Source organism: Oenanthe melanoleuca, chromosome 22 (genome assembly GCF_029582105.1).
Source record: "Oenanthe melanoleuca isolate GR-GAL-2019-014 chromosome 22, OMel1.0, whole genome shotgun sequence".
NCBI classification, from domain to species: domain Eukaryota; kingdom Metazoa; phylum Chordata; class Aves; order Passeriformes; family Muscicapidae; genus Oenanthe; species Oenanthe melanoleuca.
Genome location: NC_079355.1, coordinates 2,806,008 through 2,821,419, shown reverse-complemented (window position 1 = coordinate 2,821,419; position 15,412 = coordinate 2,806,008).

Genomic DNA, 15,412 nt, shown 5'->3' with positions numbered 1-15,412 from the left:
TGGGATGGGGATTGAGATGGGGATGGGGCTGGGATGGGAATTGGGATGGGGATGGGATGGGATGGGATGGGATGGGATGGGATGGGATGGGGATTGGGATGGGGATTGGGATGGGATGGGGATGGGATGGGGATTTGGATGGGGATGGGGCTGGGATGGGAATTGGGATGTGGATGGGATGGGATGGGATGGGGAGGGGATTGGGGATTGGGGATGGGATGGGATTGGGATGAGGTTGGGGATGCAGCTGGCAGGGATCCTCTGGCTCCTGCCCCGGCTCTCACCTTTCCCGGTGCTGCCTCCTGCCCCAGCACGTGCGAGCCCCGGGACTCATCCCTGCCCTCACGTAGGCTCATGCAAATCCTCCCTGCCCCAAACCTCGCCTGCCGCCTCCTTAGCTCTCCTCACCTGCTAAACTCCCCTCCTAAAATCAGCAATTCCCCCATAAAAATCAGCAATTCCCTCATAAAATCAGCAATTCCCCCATAAAATCAGCAATTCCCCCATAAAATCAGCTATTCAAACCTTTTGCCTTGTCCCAAACCCCAATTTTTAGGTGTTTCGTGGTTTTCCTCACCCCCCCTCTCTCTGCTCCAGACTCATTCCTGTTTTTCAGATTTCATAACGGGAGGAGGCACCCTAATGCCTGATTTAATCTCGGTTTTAATAGGCACGTAATGAGGATTAACACGCTGCAGGATTGATTATCCCGGATCCCAGAGACAATTTAAAGCTCTGGGTGTTTCAGGGATGAAAGTGCAGCAGGGCTCTTAAACCTTAGAACTGAAAGGAAATGGGGAAAGGTGCGTGGAGAAAGATTTCCAGATAAAAAGTTGCAAGTTCCTGCAGCTTAGGATAAACCCAATGATTTAGAGATCGGGTCTGGCTGATCTGAGCTGAGCTAGTTTGGATCCTGAGCACGTTTGGGGCTCGTTCTGCCACCCCCAGGATCTTTTCTGGGAAGGACTCTCAGCTCGGTGGTGCCAGCCGAGGAAACCCAGCTTGGAGAGATCCATGGATCCACAGAATTCCCATTTGCCCAACCAATTCCACAAATCCCATTCGAGTCAAGGTGCAAAACGCCCCATTTGGAGCATTTATTCTGGTTTAAAAGGCAATAAGGAAAGATTTAAAGAGAAGCAGGAGGAGGGTCTGTCCATGGAGCTCCAGAAGCTGTTTTGCCTCATTCCTGCCTTTTTTTTTTTTTTCCATGGGAAAATGGGAAAAAGGGGATGGGATCCCTGTCTCGGATCTCTCCCGGCGCCGCCAGCCCGGTTCGGGCAGCGCTGCCCCATTCCCGGCGCTGCCGGTTCCCTTTGGAACGGGAACAGGAGCGAGGTTGTGCCGCTGCCCGGGGGTCACAGGAACAGCTGTGCCAGATGTTCCGAGCGCACGCCAAAAGACCTGAAACAGGAGGGTTTCGGGTTTCGGGTTTCGGCTCCGCTTTGGGACAGCGAGCCAAATTCATTAAATAAAGAAAAAAGAAGAAGAAGAAGAAGAAAAAGAAGCAGCAGCCCCGCAAAGCGTTGTGGTTTCTCCACCTCACATCCCCGGTCCAGTCTGGGAGTGAGAATAATCCCAGAGGGTTTGGTGCTGATTAAATCAAAAGCAACTCTGGCAGCGACTTCAATGGGGGCTGAGTCACGGCTGCAGCGCCGTCTCTCCGCAGGGGAAGCGCCGCGTTCTCCGCACGCTCGGATTGAGCTCCCAGCCCCATCCCCGCACCCCTTCACCCCCAAACCGAGCATTCCCACTCGGCTTCGGCGGATTTTTGAGGCAGGTTGTTCTGGACCTCCACGGGAGCACGTCCGCACCCTCAGGAGTCCGAGAGCGGGGAGGAATTAACGCTGAGATTATTTTCTGTTCTTTCTCCTGCTGTTTTCTCAGGGATTTGCTCCTTTTTTTGATATTTGTGATATTAATCGCGAGCAGCAGGAGAAGGTGAGGGAGGCTCGGTTTGGTGTCACGGGCACGGTGTTGGATCAGGACACAAATATCAAAAAACCAGGAAAACTCAATGGAGACTCCAAAAAAAACCCCTGTGGAGGCAGAACTTTGATTATTTTGCTTTAAGAGAGTGGGGGGATGACTTCAGTACAGCTGTCAGGTTTGGCAGGGGACCCTTACAAGCAAATTTCTGCCCAAGACCTCGGAGTCCTGCCCTAGCAGAGCACGTCTGCATTTTTTTCTTTTGCGTGTTGAAGGCACAAGGGCTCGAAATTCCCTGGAAACTTCCATTCCGCCCTCGCTGTGGGATTTCCCAGGAGTTTGGTGGCAGAGGAGTTGGGATTCAACCCTGTACCTGATTTTAAAAGGAAAAAGGAGCAGCCAGCGATGGAATCACTGCCCCAAAATCAGCGGGGTTGGCTCGTTCAAGGGCCACGCCCTTCAAAAGTGTTGTTAGAAGGTTTAGGGATACAAGAACACCCATTATGGGATAAAGTTTTCCCTAAAAACCTTCCTTCCTCCCGATCTCAGATAACAGCTGCTCTACAGCTTAGGGAGCTCATTAAAAAAACCCTGAAAATAAAAAGTTTCCCTATTTGTTCCCAAAACCTTGGCACAACCTGCTGGAAGATTTTCCCCTAGGTGAAACGCTGGAGGGTTTCTTTTCCTGGCTGATGCGTGGAAAGAGAAAAAAGAAAGTCACTGTTAGGCCTGGGAGAATCACCCCCTTTTTTTCCATTCCCATTCAGCAGACCCTATTAAATTGCACAGCCTTTTGTGCCGCTGCTCCTCTATTCCCAAGGTGTTAAGATTTTTATCCACCCTCATTCAAAAAAAAAAAAAAAAAAAAAAAAAAAAAGAAAAAAAAGAGGGAAAAGAGAAAGGGGACACGAAGTCAGTGATCCCCCTCCGCTTTCTGCTCAGCTGCTCCTGGCTGGGAGCTGCTGCGAGGGCGGCCCCCCCTTCCCTGCATTGTGTAACTGGATCCCTTCCCACCTTTATCCCCCTTTTCCCAGCCGGGCCCGCTCCGCTCCCCGCGCTCGGAGGGACGTGAGCAACTGCATCGCCTCGGGAGCGGCGGGAGCCGGCCCGGCACGTCCTGCCCGGAGAGCGCACCCGCGCCGGGATCCTTCCTGAAAACCGGCACCCGCACCGGGATCCTTCCTGAAAACCGGCATTCAATCTATGATCCTTCTTAAAAACCGGCACCCGCACCGGGATCCTTCCTGAAAACCGGCATTCAATCCCTGATCATCCCTAAAAACCGGCACTCAGTCCCTGATCATCCCTAAAAACCGGCACTTACCCCGTGATCCCTCCTAAAAACCGGCACTTAATCTCTGATCCTTCCTAAAAACCTCTATTCATTCCCTGATCATTCCTAAAAACCGGCCCTCAATTCCTGATCCTTCCTAAAAACCTATATTCATTCCCTGATCATCCCTAAAAACCGGCATTCAATCCCTGATCATCCCGAAAAACCGGCACTTACCCCGTGATCCCTCCTAAAAACCGGCACTAACCCCATGATCCCTCCTAAAAACCGGCACTCAATCTCTGATCCTTCCTAAAAACCTATATTCATTCGCTGATCATTCCTAAAAACCGGCCCTCAGTCCCTGATCCTCCCTAAAAACCGGCACTCAATCTCTGATTCTCCCTAAAAACCGGCACTCCATCTCTGATCATTCCTAAACCAGCATTCATTCCCTGATCCTTCCTAAAAACCGGCACTCAATCCCTGATCATTCCCAAAAACCGACACACAGTCACTGACCCTTCCTAAAATCCGGCACTCAGTCCCTGATCATTCCAAAAACCGGCACTCACCCCGTGATCCTGCCTAAAACCCAGCATTCATTCCCTGATCCTTCTCTTCCCACGAGACAGAATTCCCTGGTCTTTTCCTTCCCAACCACCAGCATTCCCTGATCCGTTCCCAACCACCAGAATTCCCTGATCCTTCCAAAACCCAGCATTCCCTGATCCTTTCATTCCCAACAACCAGCATTCACTGATCCTTCCCCAAATCCACGATTCCTTGATCCTCCCAGCAACCAGAATTCCCTGGTCCTTCCCAATGAACCAGCCTTCATTCCCGGATCCTTCCAGCAACCAGCACTCCCAACAACCAGCATTCCCTGATCCTTCCCAAAACCCAGCATTCCCTGATCCTTCCCAAAAACCTGAATTCCTTGGTCCTTCCCTTCCCAACAACCGGAATTCCCTGATCCTTCCAAAACCCAGCTTTCCCTAATCCTTCCCAACAACCGGAATTCCCTGATCCTTCCCAACAACCTGAATTCCTTGGTCCTTCCCTTCCCAACAACCAGCATTCCATGATCCTTCCCAAACCCCAGCATTCCCTAATCCTTCCCAAAAACCGGAATTCCCTGATCCTTCCCTTCCCAACCACCAGCATTCCCTGATCCGTTCCCAACAACCAGAATTCCCTGATCCTTCCCAAAACCCAACATTCCCTGATCCTTCCCAACAACCAGCATTCCTTGATCCTTCCCAAAAACCTGAATTCCTTGGTCCTTCCCTTCCCAACAACCAGCATTCCATGATCCTTCCCAAACCCCAGCGTTCCCTAATCCTTCCCAACAACCGGAATTCCCTGATCCTTCCCTTCCCAACAACCAGAATTCCCTGATCCTTCCCAAACCCCAGCATTCCCTAATCCTTCCCAACCACCAGAATTCCCTGATCCTTCCAAAACCCAGCATTCCCTGATCCTTCCCAACAACCAGCATTCCCTGATCCTTCCAAAAAACCAGAATTCCTTGGTCCTTCCCTTCCCAACAACCGGAATTCCATGATCCTTCCCAAACCCCAGCGTTCCCTAATCCTTCCCAAAAACCGGAATTCCCTGATCCTTCCCAAACCCCAGCATTCCCTAATCCTTCCCAAAAACCGGAATTCCCTGATCCTTCCCTTCCCAAACCCCAGCATTCCCTAATCCTTCCCAACAACCAGAATTCTCTGATCCTTCCCAAAACCCAGCATTCCCTGATCCTTTCCTTCCCAAAACCCAGAATTCCCTAATCTTTCCCAACAACCAGCCTTCCCTGATCCTTCCCAAAAATCGGAATTACCTAATCCTTCCCAACAACCAGCATTCCCCGATCCTCCCCAAACCCCAGCATTCCCTAATCCTTCCCAACAACCGGAATTCCCTGATCCTTCCAAAACCCAGCATTACCTGATCCTTCCCAACAACCAGAATTCCCCGGTCCTTCCCAAACCCCAGCATTCCCTGATCCTTCCCAAACCCCAGCATTCCCTGATCCTTCCCAACAACCGGAATTCCCTGATCCTTCCAAAACCCAGCATTACCTGATCCTTCCCAACAACCAGAATTCCCCGATCCTCCCAAACCCCAGCATACCCTAATCCTTCCCAACAACCAGCATTCCCCGATCCTCCCCAAACCCAGCTTTCCCTGATCCCCGATTCCACGGGATGGAGCATCCACAGTTTCCCCTCGTCCCGCGGGGCGAGGCGGTTCCTGCTCTCTGCCATTCCGAGGAGCTCCCGGCCCCGCGGGAAGCGCTCCGGGGTTTTCAGGGCTCGATCCCGGCTGTGTGCCGGCCCTGGCCCGCGGCCAGCCGCCCTCGCAGCTCCCCAGCAGGTGCACATTAAACCCAACCACGGAATTCCATCCCCGCCATGGCCCCGGCGCCTCCCCGCACGCTGCCGGGGGTGCGATTCCCCATCCCGGCGCTGGGAATTACCCCGGCAGGAGAAAAGCGAAGTGAGGGAGAGGCCGAGCAGAACCTTTGAATTTGCTTAGCCCAGGTGAGCAACCCCGGCTGCACCGGGGCAGGGGTGTCAGAACTTGTTCCAAAATTTAGGATGCAATTTAGGAGCTAGCTGGGAGTCTGCCCCGACAGAGCCACTTGGATCTGGCTACAGGCTCCATAAACCTGGCACAGAAACTGCTGGAAATCTGATTATTAAAGGGATTTAATATCTCAGCTTTATGTGGGTTTGGCTGTGCCAAACAATTGTTTAATGCCTGATATAAAGTGATAATTATTGACAGGACGAGGGGAAACGGGCTCAGGCTGTGCCAGGCTGGACATCAGCAGGAATTTTTTCATGGAAAGGGTTGTTAAATATGGGGAAGAGCTGCCCGGGGAGGTTTGGAGTCCCCATGCCTGGATCAGTCACAGCTTGGGTTCAATGATCCTGCAGGGCTTTTCCAACCTTCACGATTCCATGAACTTTTGTCTCCTGCTGAGTTTGGGAGAACTGGCAACAAAAAAGAAGGCAAAGTAAAGGATTTCTCATACTACCATGATTAATTTGCACTGCACAATTTGATTTTTTTTTAAAAAATAACAGAATTCCATATTTCAGCCTCTTTCTGCTGGGCTTGTTCTGCATCTTGTACTACAGTGCCTGATGAAAAGTGATTGCTAATAATAACCTGGAATTACTCGTAATCCCGGGCTGGAAATCCCACTGCCTGTTGTGATGGGATTTTGATTCAAACCAAATGTTCCTCACGGCTGAGACACATGGAGAACTTTCAGCACTCGGCTCCTGCAACGTCAGGCACTGAAAATGCTCCTTGTGGAGGGGAAAAGCCCTTCCCAGCCGGAAGCGAACGAGGGGATCGCTGCCTTGGGCTGGGCTTGTCCCTGAGAAATGGAGCAGAGGGGTTTAATCCTTCCCTGCAGCAGGTGGAGGAGACGGCCCCATTCCCTGCCCTATTCCAATTCCCATTCCCTCCCCTATTCCCGGCCCCATTCCCATTCTCATTCCTTCATTCCCATTCCCAGCCCTATTCCCATTCAATGCCCATCCCCATTCCCAGTCCCCATCCCCATTCCCAATCCCAGGCTCATTCCCATCCCTGTCCCCATTCCTTCATTCCCAGCCCCATTTCCATTCCTGGCCTCATTCCCATTCTCATTCCTCCATTCCCATTCCCATTCCCATTCCCCATTCCTCCATTCCCATTCCCATTCCCCATTCCTTCATTCCCATCCCCATTCCTTCATTCCCATCCCGATCCCCATTCCCATTCCCATCCCCATTCCTTCATTCCCATTCCCATTCCCATCCCCATCCCCCATTCCCATTCCTTTATTCCCATTCCCCATTCCCATTCCTCCATTCCCATTCCCCATTCCCCATCCCCATCCTTTATTCCCATTCCCATTCCTTATTCCCTCATTCCCAGCCCCACGACCAGGATTTTCCCCGTGCAGGTTGGGAAGTGGCATTTCCAGAGGGGAAGAGGCTTTGGAGGCCGCCCCACACCCCGTGAGGATTTTGGGGACAGAACTCCCGGATTAAAAAGGATCAAATAAGAAAGGAACGCCCCAAATCTCAGAGTGAGACTCCCATCCCTCCTCCACCCCAGCAGCTCCAAAATCTCCAGCAGGGCTTAATCCCAACCCCAATTTCCATTTCTCCAGGGACTCCCAGCCCCGAGAACCCCCCAAATCCCGGATTTCCCCCGCCCTGCTCCCCATCCTGACGCCGCCAGATCATCCGGGGAGTTTCTTGCAAAGGCTTGCCCGAGCCGGAGCGGGGACGTCTCATTAAGCAGAAAATGAGCCCTGCAGAACAAAGCCGTGAATATGGAATTTTCTGCCTCCCCCTCATCCAAAGGCAGCGCGTGGGGAAGCGGAGGAGCCTCCCAGCGCTAACAGCTGTGAAATTGGTGCCATTCCCGAAGGTTAAAATAAATCCCGAGCTGCCCAGCGCTGCTCTGCCCAGCGGGAATTCCTGCGCTGGGAGACGGGCAAGGATCCGCGGGAAATTAATTTAAAAAAAAAAAAAAAAAAGAGGGAAAGAAGTTTTTAAAAAGAGGGAAATAAAAAAAAAAAGGGAAAGAAGTTTTTAAAAAGAGGGAAATAAAAAACAAAGAGGGAAATAAAAAAAAGAGGGAAAGAAAAGTTTTTAAAAAGAGGGAAATAAAAAAAAGGGAAAGAAATTATTAAAAGAGGGAAATAAAAAAAAGAGGGAAAGAAATTTATAAAAAGAGGGAAATAAAAAAAAAAAAGGGGAAAGAAATTTTTAAAAAGAGAGAAATAAACTTAAAAAAAGAGGGAAAGAAATTTAAAAAAAAAAGGGAGAGAAATTTTAAAAAGAGGGAAGTAAATTAAAAAAAAAAAAAAGAAGAAAATAAATTTTAAAAAGAGGGAAATAAATTTTTTAAAAAGAGGAAAATAAATAAAAAAGATAAGGAAATAAATTTAAAAAAATAGGGAATGACAAGGCAACCTCCTCACTCCTTCCCTGAGAAAGTCCCTTCAGACTTTCCCAGCGTTGCTGGGATTTGTTTGGCCGGGGTGGGGGGTCAATTTGTGGTTTTTAATTTCATTAAAGTAACGACTCACAGATCCTAAGGTTGGAGTATTAAAAGTTCTGGTTGCTGTGCTGACCAAAAGCTGTTTGGGATGAGAATCCTCCTTTCCCTGTGATTTTTCAGAAGATGGAAAGATAATTCTCAGGGAATATTAATTGCCAAGTGAAGGAGGAGGGGCTGAGAGAATGGGAATAATTCAAATATATCAGAGGAAATGGGAAAACTCCCCTGGGGGCTGTGGGCTGTGCCAGAGGGGATGAAACCCCGGAGCTGCACGGGCTGGAGATCCCTGGGATTCATCTGATCTCCTGGATTTTGGGATAATTAAGGCAAATTCCCTGCACCATTCCCATTCCCATTTCCCATTCCCATTCCTTCATTCCCATTCTTTGCCCCATTCCCAATCCCATTTCCCATTCCCAATCCCATTCCCATTTCCCATTCCCATTCCCCATTCCCACGACCTATTCCCATCCCCATTCCCCATTCCCATTCCCATTTCCCATTCTTTGCCCATCCCCATTCCTTCATTCCCATTCCCATTCCCATTCCCATCCCAATCCCCTTCCCATTCTTTGCCCCATTCCCCACTCCCATTCCCATTCCCATTCCCATTCCCTCATTCCCACTCCCATTCCCATTCCTTCATTCCCATTCTTTGCCCCATTCCCATTCCTTCATTCCCATTCCCCATTCCCAATTCCCATTCCTTCATTCCCATTCCTCATTCCCATCATTCCCATTCCTTCATTCCCATTCCCCATTCCCACTCCCATTCCTCATTTCCCCATCCCCATTTCCCATTCCCATTCTTTGCCCCATTCCCATTCCCCATTCCGACTCCCATTCCCCATTCCCATTTCCCATTCCCAATCCCATTCCCAATCCTTCATTCCCTATTTCCCCATCCCTTTCCCCATTCTTTGCCCATTCCCATTCCCAAACCCTCTTTGTCCCTCACAACTCCTGAACACCAAGAGGAAAACTTCCACTTTTTTTTTTTTTTTTTCCCCCCTGGAAAAATCCCCTGGTTTACCTCAGAATTTTAATTTCAAACAGAAGGAATTTTTGGAGATCCTTTATCCCCATGGAACACCTTTGGGATGTCAGATTGGTGAAAAACACCCCCAAAACCCCCCAGTTCAAACCCTACAGCACCAGAGACTCCACACAGGAAGAAAAAGTGGGAAGGGGACATCCAACATTCCCAGTTCCCAGACACAGATCTGGGTTTTGTTAATCCAGGCTCTGTTAACCCAGGAAAATCCAGGAAAATCCAGGAAATCGCCATTCCTCCCCAGGGAGCAGCAGTTTCCTGCAGCTGCCTTCCCACCGGCACTGGGGGTGTCCCTCCAGAGCTCCCTGGTTGCTCCCTCCAGGTCTAAATATTCCAAATAATTTGTATTTCTGTATTTCCAACAGGCTGGACAATGCCTGAGGGAACTGGGAACCCACCTGTGCCAGAAGGGATGGGCTGGAGGATTCCAGCATCGTTTTGTTCTCATTCTTCCCGTTCCACCTCACCCTTTGGGTGGATTTATTTGGAAATTCCCACTCTCCCCCCAGTCAAACCCAGTCCTACACTGCAGAAATCCCTGGAAAAGCTTTGAGATCTCAGTTCCCACAGCAGGGAATTATCAAAGGGGCTTCAGGATAGAATCCAAACCACCAAACCCACCCTAAAATCCAGGGAATTTCACCCCAGTGGCCACTGACCCAAATAATTGATTCTGAAAAGCTTCTGAAAATCCTACACCAGGAAATTCCTGATTTCCCAGCTCTTCCCATGGAAAAATCCTCGTGGATGGGCATTTCCAGGTGTTATTTCAGAGCTGGCAGCCTCCTGCTCACCAGAGAGAGGAAAAAAAAGGGGCCTGGAATAATGACTGCAAATCGCTCAGATCTTTCCCAAAAGAAAAATTTCCACTCGGAAGCGCTTGCCAAGGTCTGGGCTGGGGGTAGCAAACATCTCCCGGAGCTGCAGGATGAAGTCTGGCTAATTAACAGCTCTTAATTGCCGCCTGGAAGAACCGTGGGTTACGAAAATGTAATTAAAGAGTCCAATTCACAGAAATTGTGGGTTTTCCCCTCTGGGGCAGGCAGGATTTCGGGATCGCTCCTGGAATATCAGCGAGCAGTGAACAATAAGCGGGGAAATCGAGGCAGGGAGCTCCGGAGAATGCTCTGCTTCCAAAAATAGCCCCGAGGTTTTGGTTATTTTCGGGCACAGAGGCACCAGGCAGCAAAATCTGCACAATCATCCCTCGCAGCCACTGCCGGAGTCAGCGGCTTCCCGGGAATTAAAGCGCAAATTTGGGCAAGGATGCGAGGAATGCCGGGCTGGGAAGCAGGGAAAGGAGCAAATCCAGGCGCAGAATCCCATCCAAAAATACCCAGGGACAGCGGGAGCAGCCCGGGGCAGCTCCGACCCCTGGGGAATCCTCGGGAATGTTGGGTCCTGCCCCATCCTACCCAAAGGAATGTGAAATCGGGGTTAAATCTTTTCTGTCCAAGCTCCCAAACACCTCCCGGGCCCCTCTGGTTTTCCAGAGGCTCCAGGTATAAAATAAAAGTAAGAAAATTCGTGAAATGAAATCACCGGTGATGGAGCCCAGGGGTTTTTAGGGATGGGATTCACAACAAGATTTTCTGGAGGACCAGCGGGGAATCAGCAGCCTGAGGGTCTGGAAAAAGTGGGAATGGGCTGGAGGGCACAACTTGGAATTCCATGGATTGAACATTTTCCTTCCCTTTCCCTTTCCTTTCCTTTCCTTTCCTTTCCTTTCCTTTCCTTTCCTTTCCTTTCCTTTCCTTTCCTTTCCTTTCCTTTCCTTTCCTTTCCTTTCCTTTCCTTTCCTTTCCTTTCCTTTCCTTTCCTTTCCTTTCCTTTCCTTTCCTTTCCTTTCCTTTCCTTTCCTTATTTTCCTGGGATTTTAGGAGGGTGAACCCAGCATTTCACACCTAAAAACCCCCCAAACCATGACACAGATGTGCCCAGCACCAGGGAATGCTGCAGAATTTATGGAATTTCATCCCCTGGCCCCACACCAGGATCACAGGAATTCCCTTGGTTATCCCTCCACTGAGCCATTAAACCAAAATTTATAATGGAATAAATCAAATCAGAGTTTCCCCAGCACGGTTATGGTGGCAAACAAGAAGCTCTGGACCAGGCTGGGAATTTATAAATTATTAATTTATTAATAATTAATTTTATAGTATATTAATTTGATAAAAAAAGCCTCAAATCCAAATTTATTTTTTCCCCTTCACTTTCTGATGGAGCCTCTTTGGGATGTGTTAGAGCCCAGACATTTGTCTGACAAATTCCTGGAGAACAAAGCACTCAGAGCTGGAACCTGAGCTATGTGTGAGGCTATTTTTATTTGTCCCTTTGCAAGCTGTTCCTTTCAGGAAAAAGTTTCCTCTTTAAGAAACTCTGATTTTTTTAGGTGCCTGCAAGAAAATTCCCAACTCCCAAAAAGCTCCTCAGTGCTCAGGTTCTGCTGGATTTATCTCATGGATTAACCTGAAAATGGATTTTACCTCCAAGAGCTCATTTTATTATTTTTTTTAACCAAAAAAGGTCTGAGCAGGAGGAGCTGCTTTGAGATTTCCAGGAAATCGTGGCAATCAGAACCTCAAAATTAATCTGCTAAATACAATTAAGAGATTAAAGAAATGCACATCAAGCAGATGAACACTCACCTCAGCTATGGGATATGGGCAGCACAGGTTCCTGCTGAGCACTCAGGAAAATGGGATTTCCCCCAAATTTCAGGGGGGAAATGCATCTCCTAAACTTTTTCCAAGGGGAATCTTCTGTCCTCGTTGAGAACTGATGGACAGATCCAATGGGAGTAGGATGAGGCTGGACCCAACATGTGGATCCAAAACCTTTCCAGAGGTTCATTCCCAGCCCTTCAGCTCTGCTGCCCCCCAGGCCCTCCTGGTGATGCTTTGGGATTTGATATTTATTTTTTTAATATTATTATTATTTATATTTATTTTTTTATCCCAGTTTTTATATTTTATATTTATTTGTAACCCTGCAATTCTTCAGTGGGTGACTCCAAACTCCACACCCAGTGTCACTGCTGCTCTCCCATTTTGGAATTTCCAATTCCTCTCCAGGCTGGGAGTCAAGGACACCTCACTGCCTCAGGGCCAGAGATGGAAACAAAAGTGAGTTGGGGGTGGAAATTTGGGATAAATTACTTCATTACCTGGAGCTGTAATTGGGAGATTAACCCCAATATGCAAATGGACCAAATTTACAAAAGTGTGAAAAGCTGTGACCCATTGTCCATTTTGGGTGTGGCTTAATCTGCCTGAAATGTACCTGAAAACCCTCAATAAATAGAATTTATATATAAATAATAAATAAAACTGCTTTTTGTTCCCTCAATCCTGTCTGGCTCTGTTTTCAGGTAGCCCCAAAAGTGGCAGCTCCATGGAGCTCCAGCTGCCTCAGCCCCATCAGCCCCAAAGGTGATGTGGGGTCTGTGCATCCTCAAACATTTTCCTCTTGGAGCAGCTTTCCCAGAGGAGCTGGATCCCTGGAAGTGCTGGACAGAGCTTGGAGCACCCTGGGACGGTGGAAATTGTCCCTGAAGAGGATTTAAAATCCCTTCCAACCCACCCATCCCAGGATCCTGGGGCAGGAGCAGCCCCTCTGTCCCAAAGCAGCCAAAATCCCTCCTGTGTCAGCAGGAGCTGCAGTTCAAAGCCTCTTTCCCGGGAGCAGGGCCAGGAACATCCCAAACTGAAAGCACACACTTGATACGAGCACCCTGATCAGCTCCAGCTCCAGCTCTGCACATCTTGGCTGGTTAAAAAAATAAAATCTGTCCAGAGAGTCGGTGGGGCTCCTTCCTGAGGGCCCAGTTCAGCAGGTCACTCACCCCGGGTGTGCTCGGCTCTGGTGTCACTGCAACAACACAATCCTGGGATGGTTTGTGTTGGAAGGGACTTTAGAGCTCATCCAGTCCCACCCCTGCCATGGGGACACCTCCCTCTGTCCCAGGCTGCTCCAGCCTGGCCTTGGACATTCCCAGGGATTCAGGGCAGCCACAGCTGCTCTGGGAATTCCATCCCAGAGAAGGATTTCTTCCCCATATCCCACCTAACCCTGCCCCCTTTTATTTCAAACCATTCCCCCCATCCTGTCCCTCCCTGATCCCAAATCTCCATCACAGCTTTGCCAGGTTTAACCTGGGATGGTTTGGGTGGGAATGGAGCTTCAATCCCATCCCAGGGACACCTCCCACTGCCCCAGGTGCTCCAACTTCTCCTTGGGCACTCCCAGGGATCCAGGGGCAGCCACAGCTCCTCTGGGAATTCCATCCCAGCCAGGAATTCCTTCCCCAAATCCCACCTAACCCTGATCTCTCACACCACAAAGCTGAGATTATCCAGCAGTGCCTCAGTCCAGACTGTGCACTGGGAGCCCAGAGGGCAACTGGGGCCACCATGAATTCCTAAAAACACCTGGAGAGACACAAGAAACTGGGGCTGCCCCATCCCTGGGATGGGATGGGATAATGGGATGGGATGGGATGGGATGGGATGGGATGGGATGGGATGGGATGGGATGGGATGGGATGGGATGGGATGGGATGGGATGAGCTGTATGATCCTTTCCAAGCCAAACCCTCCCAGGATTTTCTGGACTCTCCGTGCTCAGCAGCCCCGGCCGAGGATCCCCCGCGAGTCCCCCCATCCTGTGCGGGGCACAGCAGCGCCTCACGGGGCTGGAAGCGCCGTCCCCTCCCCAGACCGGGGCTCCGGGCTGCGTCGGGACGGGAGCGAGCCCATTCCTCCCAATAGATGGCAGCAATGCCTGGGGGACACCGGCACGGAGCCCGCCCCCTCCCGCACGGGCGAGCCCCGGGCCCCGGAGCGTCCCTGGGATGGAGCAGGATGAGCTGTCTGTGACTCTTGGAGCATCCCTGGGATGGAGCAGGATGCGCTGCCCGAAGGCCCCTGGAGCATTCCTGAGATGCATCGAGAGTCAAGATGCGCTGCCTGCTGCTCTTGGAGTATCCCAGGATTGCAGTGAGGGCCGGGATGCGCTGCCCGTGACCTTTGGAGCATCCCCGGGATGCAACGAGACTCGGGATGCTCTGCCCGCGATTTTTGGATCATCCCAGGATTGCAGCAAGGATCAGGATGCGCTACCCATGTTTTTTTGAGCATCCTTGGGATGCAGCGAGGACCAGGATGCGCTGCCCGCGGTTTTTGGAGCATCCCTGGGATGCAGCGAGGACCAGGATGCGCTGCCCGCGGTTTTTGGAGCATCCCAGGACCGCAGCAGCCACCCCTGCGCCCTGCCCTCCTCCCTGCCCCTCTGGAGAGCCGCAGCTCCTTCCCGAGCTCCCGGCTCGCCCCGTCCCGCCCGGTTTGTGCCGGGGTCGGGCTCAGGAGCGGCGCCGCCTGCCCCGGCCGAGGAGCTTCTGTCGCTCCGTGTCCCGAACCGAACAATCCGGGACCTCACCTCGCTTCTGGCACGGCGTGAGAGGAGCAGGGATGAATCAGGAGTTTGTGCTTCCCGGATTTTCACCCTGCTGCTGCGGGCGCGACCCCGCCGAGATCCCAGCCCTGCATCCTCCCCTCCCCAAAAGCGCTTTTCGTTTTGGGAAAGGCAGCTCTGCTTAAGCTGTTTAATGATTTGGAGTGATTTAAAAACCTCGCCCAGAATGGTTAAATCACTGTAGAAGGAGAAAAGGGTTCAGACACGTTGGGAGCTGGGAAACCAGGAAAAAAAATAAAAAATAAAACACAGTGAGAAGTGGTTTTCCAAATCCAGGCCTCCTACTTTGTGAACACATTTAAGTAATGTTAATTGCAGTGCACGGCGGGATAAAGAGCCATTTGTAATCGATTAATCTGTGTTTGCCATTTCCTAATTAAAGAGAATAGAAACCCTAATTATCCCGCTCTGCCCCAGTCATTACGGAACGGGCAATTTCCCCTCCTCGCACACCGGGCTCCCCTTTTCTCCCACGTTCCATAAAACCCTCGGCACTCACAGAGCCGGGCTCAGCTCGTTAGGCACGGCCAGAGCCGGGCTTAGCATCCCTGGGTGTGAGCAGAGCTCAGCCCCAGCCCAAACCTGCACAGGATCACTGGGGGAGC